Source organism: Xiphophorus maculatus, chromosome 4 (genome assembly GCF_002775205.1).
Source record: "Xiphophorus maculatus strain JP 163 A chromosome 4, X_maculatus-5.0-male, whole genome shotgun sequence".
Classification (NCBI taxonomy): Eukaryota; Metazoa; Chordata; class Actinopteri; order Cyprinodontiformes; family Poeciliidae; genus Xiphophorus; species Xiphophorus maculatus.
The window spans coordinates 20,018,983-20,028,564 of NC_036446.1; the positions used below are offsets into that span (position 1 = coordinate 20,018,983).

General features: G+C 34.4%; 1 long non-coding RNA gene across 1 annotated transcript; it reads left to right on the forward strand.

Annotated features, from left to right (window-relative positions):
* Positions 1 to 3,349: 3,349 nt before the first annotated feature.
* LOC111608469 lies at positions 3,350 to 8,941 on the forward strand. Its single transcript, XR_002752686.1, has 2 exons — positions 3,350 to 3,750; positions 4,213 to 8,941. It is a non-coding gene; the product is annotated as an uncharacterized LOC111608469 (long non-coding RNA).
* The last annotated feature ends 641 nt before the right edge of the window (positions 8,942 to 9,582 follow it).

A 9,582-nucleotide genomic window follows, 5' to 3' on the forward strand; every position in this document is an offset into this window, starting at 1 on the left:
GAATTCTGAGATTAAAGTCAGAATTCTGAGATTAAAGTCAGAATTCTGAGTTTAAAGTCAGAATTCTGAGTTTAAAGTCAGAATTCTGAGATTAAAGTCTGAGTTTAATCCAATGTTCAATGTTCACAGAACTTAAATATTCTATGCAGTTTGTTCAGTTTTTATTTAGAAATACAGTTGTTGGAAGCCCTCACGTCAGCAAAAAGCAACTTTTCACATTTACTGGACAAATTACCTTGGTGTTTTACTAGAGGTTTTGATCAAATTGCTAAAAAATTAGGGTGAAATTGATCATTTTTTTATCTTTCTAGTGAACTATAATTCCAATCATTCCTACATGACTTTAATTCTGAGATTAAAGTCAGAATTCTGAGTTTAAAGTCAGAATTCTGAGATTAATGTCAGAATTCTGAGTTTAAAGTCAGAATTCTGAGTTTAAAGTCAGAATTCTGAGATTAATGTCAGAATTCTGAGTTTAAAGTCAGAATTCTGAGTTTAAAGTCAGAATTCTGAGTTTAAAGTCAGAATTCTGAGATTAATGTCAGAATTCTGAGTTTAAAGTCAGAATTCGGAGTTTAAAGTCAGAATTATGAGATTAAAGTCAGAATTCTGAGATTCAAGTCAGAATTCTAAGTTTAAAGTCAGAATTCTGAGTTTAAAGTCAGAATTCTTTATTTTTTTCCAGTGGTCCTAATCCTCTTCCATATTTTTTTGCTCTCAGAAACGTGTTTTGATTTTTTTTTTTTCACCCAACATTGACTGATGAATCACTGGTATATGAGTCAATGGCTCCTAAACTGGAACAAACAAATGTTTTATCCAGATATAAAGGACAACTTGGCAAAAAATCAATTTGAAATGGGATCTTTGGGCACTTTGTTACAGTGGCCATAGATACCCACCATGTCCTTATTTCTTTAGTACAATCCATGAAACATCCCATAGAACATCCCATATAACTCAACTTGACCAGCTTTTTCAGCACCAACAAGGCGATTAACAAATAACTGTTAGGTAATAGATTTAAATTATACACTAGCTAATAAATTTCAGGTCAGTGTTTTAAAGAAATAACTTTTAGGTGACATTCAGCTGTTGAAGATCGTATGTTTGGCACACCTTCTTTTGTCCTCTGCTTGTATTCTTCCATTTATTCTTTTTTTTTTTTTCGTTTTGGCACACTGCAACATACTGTTGTGGTCTGGTAACATTTCAAGGAAATTCTCTTCATTAGAGCGGCTAAAACGAAATCCAAAGCTCTACAGATTTAGGCGTTGCTGCAACTGAATTTCTCCTATTGGGACAAATAAAGATGTTTGTTCTCAATAATTTGGATTTTGCTGAATTTCTATTTTTGAATGTTTGGTAGTTTCATCTACAAACCTGAATAATTGAATTGGTAAAGGCGTTAGACATGAACATTTTTGATATAAAATATTTTCTTTATGTGAATGTTGCCCATGTTGAGAACCGTCTCAGAACCCCGCTCCCTTTCCTCAGTTGGATGTTTCACATTAACTACCCGACCACCAGGTGGTGCATGTGGCAGGCATTTACTGCATGACTTGTGGTTTAACATTTGTTGAAACAGTAGACAAAAGATGTTAATTTATATATAGTGGATGGCATGTAGTTATGTCTTTGGCTCAGCACTGATTCTGTTTTAAACTTGAAGATACTGTAAGTAATTAACTTGAGATAAAGTAAAGAGCATTCTTTACAAGTCGTCCATTTAGATTTTTTTTTTATTTGAAGTGCACAATATATCCATTTGTTCCCAGACAGTTTAAAACTAGCCACAAATAATGATCTGGGTCTTTAAACACATAGATATATTTGGAAATATAATTATTTCCAAATAGTTGTCAAAAAACAAAGACAGTCAGAGACATGGTTTTTGATAATTGTAGACTAACCAAAGTTTGAAGTTCTCAATTTTTAAAAATAGACTAACGGACAGGCGGACTTAACAGTGTGAGATGTGAAGATAACAAAAAAGCATGATTAATATCCGCACTGACTCATCTTTGTCTGACTTGAGCAATACACAAAAAAGAAAGAGGAACTACTTGTTTGGTGGGATCGAGGCCCAAAGCCTTATATGGGTAAATTTGGGCAAAGTGGTTGTTTTTTATGTGTGTAGTTTGGGAATTAAGAGTTTAAAAAAAAATATGTCATGCATTGTGAAACATATTGAGATGGCAGACTAACCAGGATTTGCAGAGCTACATGCTGATCTGTTTTGTGGGGAAAAAACAAAAAAACCCAGAAACAAAATTAAAGTGCCGTTCCACTGTTTGTACGCATGTGTACTAATGTCCATGCGCCTCGTGATTCACCCTTGTCTAATAATATCCGCAGGCCCTGTCTGAGAGCTGAAGGTTGTGGAGTCCAGTGAAAATGAGGAATCAGGAATAAGAAGTGAGAGGGCTGGATGTCCCCTTGGCTTGTATGTCAGGCGAGCGTTCCATGTCATTGTGAAACACACGATGGCCACTGAAACCTCGGGGGACTGTCAGCCAGGAAGCACAAACCCTAACATGGATCGTCCAATGTTCACAGAACTGAAATATTCTATGCAGTTTGTTCAGTTTTTATTTAGAAATACAGTAGTTGGAAGCCCTCACGTCAGCAAAAAGCAACTTTTCACATTTACTGGACAAATTACCTTGGTGTTTTACTAGAGGTTTTGATCAAATTGCTAAAAAATTAGGGTGAAATTGATCATTTTTTTATCTTTCTAGTGAACTATAATTCCAATCATTCCTACATGAGCTTCTGCATAAAATAAAGCATGCTATGCATCAATGTTTATAAAAGCAGCTAGTTGTGACTATTTAGTTTTTGTTCAATATACACAGAGTAACATTTAACTTCACAGAAAAAACTTCTGCTAAATTTTCAACAAGCTGGCATCACCACAGCATAACTATGTAAACAAAAACAATTTGCAGTTTCTGTAATAATTTATTTGTGAAATACAGTCACAATTTTGACCTGACATCAGCGTTGCTTTTTCCAGATGATATTTTCATACCTGATGTTTTTGAAATCTACTTTGTTCAGCAATCAAAGAGTCTCTGTTTCTCCATGCAGTGCTCATTTTACAAATTACTTCTGTAAAAACTTGATTATTTAGATTTTGCCAGTCTGTTCTGCATTTAGTGTATTTCAAGTCAGTGTTAAAGGGGAAGCGTCAACTATTGACTTCTCATAAAGACGTACCCAATGCCACCTAATTCAAATTATGGTTATAATCTTTGCTATAGTCAACAATGCATGCAGTCTGTTTCAGTTTCATGATAAAACAGCTTTTGTCAGGAGCATGTGAAAACATACACTTAAAGAACAAACTTCAAATATAGTAATTATAAAAACGGGGAAAAAACACACACACTGGATGTTTTCTTTTTATTTCAACTAAGTTGAGACAGTAGCCTGTTGGGCTTGTTTGAACAAAATAAATTCAGCACCATCCGATTTCTCGCAGCCTTGACAACTCACTTCGTAGGAACAGTTTGCCACCTTCTTGTTTTAATAAGGAAGAAGAACAAGGAGAAGAAGCAGAAGCATTACAGGACCAACCTAAATTGGAAGAATTAAGGAAGTTTTTAGTTCCCCTGCTTATACTGAGATATATAGAAAGCTTGCATTTTTCAACCACCTTTGGCAATTTGCTTCCAGCGATTCAACATCTCCCTGGTCGACACCTTTGGAGGCTCACCGCTGGATGTTGCTCAGAGGACGACGGTAAGAGACGAACCCATCAGTCTTCTGAGCGAGACTGTGGGCGTTTCCTGATTTTCCTGCGTAAAACCCTTTGATATGAATTGCTGCTTAGCTATTACAAAGTGTTTTGTGTTTTGCAAGTTTAGATATAGAAACGTAATTGCTTAAATAAGTACCTCAATGTTACTGATTGACGGAACACAATGCTGTTTATTTTCAGTTGTTTTAATCATACCCTTAAATCCTACAAAATGTATTTGTTTGTGAGAATGTTTGTCACAGTTTGAATGTAAAGTGAATTGCCGCCGGTGTTTAAAAAAACATTCAAAATATGATTTATTTATTTGTAAAGTGATCTGTGGGACATTTTTATCGGCTTCTTAGCAATTTTTAAAAAAGAGAAAATTGCAATCTTTTCCCTTATTTCTAACTCAATGTACTAAAACTTTTTTTTCCTTTTTATCTTTTTTTTCTTCTCTTGAGTTACTCAACTGGCTCAGAAGAAATGGTGAGCGAAGACGATTACGAAATTTGAATACTGCCGCAGGAGTTACAGAGTGTGGACATCAAACTGCAGTCATTCTGGCCAAACTGATGTTCAGCAAAGGAGGAGTGCAACACTTCCTGTTGCGACGTACCCTGTATCCTGTTTTCCACAGTCAGTGGTCATGCGTGTCATTCCACTTTGCAGAGCAGTGTGGGCACAGTCTTGTGACCCTATTCTGTAAATTTTTCTCTGACTGATTTTAAAACGTCTCCAAAGTTCAGAAAAAAAAAAAAAAGAAATACATCAGCAGAAATTATGCATTATAATAGCACTGTAAATGTGTATGCATGCCTGTTGAGAAATAGCTGTGGGTTTAGTCAAAAATATGATCAGGCAAATCAAGATATTGCGAAATGACAGACTTTTATAGCGTTAAGGAAAGCGTAACAGTAACAGCATTTGGAAATCAGCAGCACACAGTGTTTTCTTTAGAGTATAAGTAGCATCTTAAAATAAGTGTCTGGAGTAACAGTAATGCGAACATTGACACCTCCATATAGCCTGTGACTCGAGGGGCCTAGCTACGTGACCATGATTAAGAGGTGCCAACACAACTGTTTGCATGCTTGTGTAAGCTTTTGGCCAGCTCAGATACATATCTTGTGACAGCGTTTAGACCAAAAACTGTGAAAAACACAGTTCCACCCTGTGGCGTGACCAAACCAAAAGGCTGGAGGTGCAGGTCACAAGAAAGGAATTTCACAATATGACACTTAAATATATTGGTACTGGAAGTTTTATCTTATTCACAGCAGAGGTTTTAATAATTTGAGTGGTCCCTTCCGAACAACCTCACTTTATTTATGATTTTAGCAGGAGACCTTTGAACTCGTCAGTGTAAAGCACAGGATATCTGTGATGTTGTATTCCATATAAATAGTTCACTTTTATATCTGCTGGCTCATTCTTATAGTTTTCAGCCATTTTTAATTGAACAAGTGAATCTTTTTCAGTCCAGACCATTTTTCCATCTCTTTTTAATTTCTGTTCCTGCAATATTTTGATAGCATTTCAGAGGATTAATAGTTTTTCTGTATTACCTATTTTGTGATAATAGGTGACTGTAATTATTGACCTTTATTTAATTATTAGCTTTATGCTCAACCACATTAATGCCAGCTTGTAGCTCCTCTTTTATATTGGTTTACAAGGACCTGGTCAATTCTGCATTTAAACTACTGCTAGACTGCAAGAAAGGCTTCATCAAAATTTAAAATACACAAATGTGGTTTAACTAAAGACAAGCACATTTTGGGATATTTTTTCTAATAATTATCCCAATGCAAAACTCACCTATTAATTAATCAGTCCAGAAATTATCATTTTGAATGCCAACACATATGCATTCTACTTGATTCTAATGAATGAGCCAGAACAGGCTTCTTCTGAAGAAAAAAGACTACACTCTTTTGCAAAAAACCCCAACAACTATGCAAACTATAGTTTGGATTACACTGTAATTCAGAAAGCTCACAGATAAGACTTGTTCCTCAAATTACATTTCCACGCAAATGGCAAAAACTTCACTGACATGGGACATTGTGCATGCATTTAAGAGAATAAACTGAAAAAAACTCTAGTTTATAAAGACACCAAGCACATCTCATAAAACCTTCATTAAACAAGACTGGAGAAGCAAACTGCAAGGGGAGAGAGAATAGCAATTTTTCAAATGTATTATTATAAAATGACAGGATTCTATTACATTTAAGAAAGTACATATGATTTAGATTATGCTTCATCATTTCGTCATTGTTCACAACCTATAGCTGTAAATATATTTATTTATAGATATCTTCCAGAACAGGATTGCTCTGTGATACTCTGTTAATGTTGACGGGTTTTTTGGGATTTACAGTGAGAATTTTTTTATTTCACTGTCCTGTTTTTTAGTTGCAAAAAGGGTTTTTTAGATTTTGATGTGCAAAAACCAAAGGAGTTTGATTTAAAAAAAATTGGTGCAATTAGTTTTTCTAAAACTGTAGTTACTAGAAGGTGAGACTGAGCAGACATTTTGTTCAAGGATGGGAAAATAATCACGTAGTGGATGAAGAATGACAGAGTTTCTCACCTGCAATAGTTATGAGACCAAAGGTGGTGAGACTTCTCAGATTTTTCCCAATCGGAAATCGAAATTCACAAACCAAACCCAGTGAAGTTTTTCTATTGGAAATTAACAATTTTCAGATTAAGAGGTCAAATGACGTGGAGCAAGTAAATAAATCTCAAGCTATGAACTTTAAAAAAAGGAACAGTTCTTTTAGCTAATGGCTTGTGAAAGTGCAAAAAACTTTTTTCTGCCATTTTTTATGTAAGAACACTAAAAAGACTTCCATCACAGTGACTCTGGAGAAAGGTCATCAACTGGTTTGTTTTGATGTGTTTCTAATACCCAGAGCTCACCTAATGCCTTTAAATGTCTGAACCCAGTCATGCTGTGACTGAATGCTGAAGTAAACAGGAACTTTTGGAATTTCAAAATAATGCTTGCAGACATCTTAAACCACTCCTCATTTCATTGCATTTCACTTCTAAGAAGCCTGATAACTTGCAGTTATTTGAAAGGCCTTGAGAAATCATTCTTCAGGGCTCCTAATGACCTTTAAAGTTCTGCTTGGACATGAAATGCTTTATGTTTCACACATTTTCAGTTCAAAGCCTTTCTACCTGATTTTCTTTATTAAGTTAGTTAGTTGTTTCCTCTTTCAAAGAAAACCTCTTAAAGCAACATTTTTCAAAGATAAATAGACATTTAATCATAGAATCTTTAAATGTAATGCACGTATAGAAAAGATAGCAGAGAACAATGTGTTCTTGGAAATAAACTGAAGAGCTGCAGATGCCTCAATTTATCTTGTGTATTACTGTAACACCAGAAAACTGCATACTTTTTAGTTGTGGAGTTTCACAGACCATTGTCGGGGACTTAGAGGTTTTATCATTTTGCCCTCCACTTAAAGTTAATATGTTTTCGTCACAAATTAGGAGAATTCCAGCTTGGCTGATGTAATCACTTTTGCTTTTTGCAAAGCACAAAGGTGGTAACTTTTGAACAGTATTATCTTGAAATTATATATTTTTTCTCTAGGATTATGAGGATGTTTGTCGTATCGTCTACATGGCCTGAGGCAAAATGAAAACAAGACTTTGTCTGACTTTCTTTCAACAATAGCATTTTTTTGTCACACTTCCATAAAGTTTTTAATCTATTAACGATCCCTGAATTGTTAATAGATTATTCCATTTGGATTGAATATCTCTTCTTATGTTACCATGGCTGCTTTCCTGATTAATGTTGCTGCACATACTGTCAGCAAAGGTGAACAGCTATGTCTTGGTAGGCTTGCAGCTGCGCTCTACTCTATTTTTAGATCATGTGTGGAACGGTGCTCTGTAAAGTGTTTAATGCTTAGGATATATTGTAATCCTGCTTTAATTTTATCCACAGCATTGTTCGATGTGCTTCTTTATCTTCGTTTTGCAACTTCCCCCCCAACAAACCTCTGCGATCTTCACAGAACACTTGTATATGTTACGCTGAAAATCAATTATTCACGCACAGATTTAGTTTTTCTGCCAATTACTGACAACATGTCATTTCAGGGCAATAGGTTGCACTTGATTTTATTTAGTGGTATCAGACAGAAAGGGGATGAAAACATGCCCTAGCCAATTTTCAGTGTGTGCTGGTTTGTGTTGGTATTTTTAATTTTTAAAACTAAAAAGCTTTAAAATCATCATGGTATATTTTCTTAAATTATATAATTGGGCAAATCTATTTTTAGTTTTCTTAGTCTGGAGCTCATTCAAAAATATTTGGTGTACTTACATAATTTATAAAGTCTTCAGTAGTTGTTTTTTTCACATTTAAAGTTAACTATTCTTATCCAGGGACATGTTGAAATGTAGCCTGGAAACTTCAAGGCTTGAACAAACATAAAAACATAAAATATTTTCCCACTATTCCCTGACAACAGACTTAAAAAAACAACAACTTGTGAGCAGAAAAGTACAACTGGATAATGGTCCCGTATTACATAAACTTATATTATTTGCATTATTGTTTTTATACTTGCGGTCTTCCTTTTTACCATGTTCAGGTTCATTTGCAACTTTTAATGCTGATGAGGATGTATTTGTAACAGTGTTGACATTATTCAAATGACTAGATTCAGACTTATTAGTAATTGTGACACTGTGTTATCACTGTGCTAATTTATTTATTTATTTATTGTAAATATGGCATGTCTGTATTTGGTAAGAAAAAAAATACCATGAAAAAGGAAATTAGCAAAACTAAAATTGACTGTATGATGTAAAATTACATAATATGTCTAGAATTTTAATTATATCAAAGTTAATAAAACATTCAGTTTTTGAATGTGAGTGGAAAGGATAAAATATGCTATTAAATATGCCTTAGAGTGATTTTGCAGTTGCATGTGATCTGTTGTGGTTTATGTTTTATAACTTGCAATCTGTCTGCAGAATATGGAAAAGAAAAAAGCAGGTCACTATGAACTCAATGGTTGATTTTCTTTATTTATTTTTTATTTATAAAACTTGTAAAATGAGAATGTACAATCAGTCCTGATGCTCCTGTAGCACATTTCTAAGCTGTAAGAAAGGAACTTTGATGAAATAAAGCTAAATTCTTATCTTCCACCATCTGTTTGCTGTACTTTCTGGCTTTCACAATATTCTCCATCACACGGAGTATTCACGCAGCGACCATCACAAAACTGTTGCAAACTATTGTTTCCTTTATGTCTTGAAACAAAATCAGAAATTTAGATACCTTTAACCAAACTTCACCAACCATTTTTATTGCTTTGACAAAAGCATTTTAACATATAAAAAAACAAAGAGGCTACTGCATTCATGGTTGACAAAAACGTTGGAAGTCATAAAACTGCATGTGCTTATCTACCGAGTAACACAAAAAGATCCCAACAATACAACAAGCTCCCATGGCAAGGTCTGGGTCATCCTGGCCAAAGTAATGCGTAAATGTATTCATTTAAAGGCAAGTTTCAAGGAACTGAATCTGAAAACAAGGTCCAGGTTCCTCATTTATCAGCATGTTGCTCTTGTTTAGCATGTAATGTGCACTGCATGTCTTTATCTCTCAGGCCACAAGGAACATAAAGAGTTACATCCTTTAAAAACCAAACTTTGTGGTGAAAAGTTATCACAGTAGCAAAGTTGAGTAACAAACCAGTTTAACACTCTTCAAAAGTAATATGTTCAAATTGAATACTGATAATATTTTAGATAGTTTAGACTGTTAAATACTTGTGAAATAA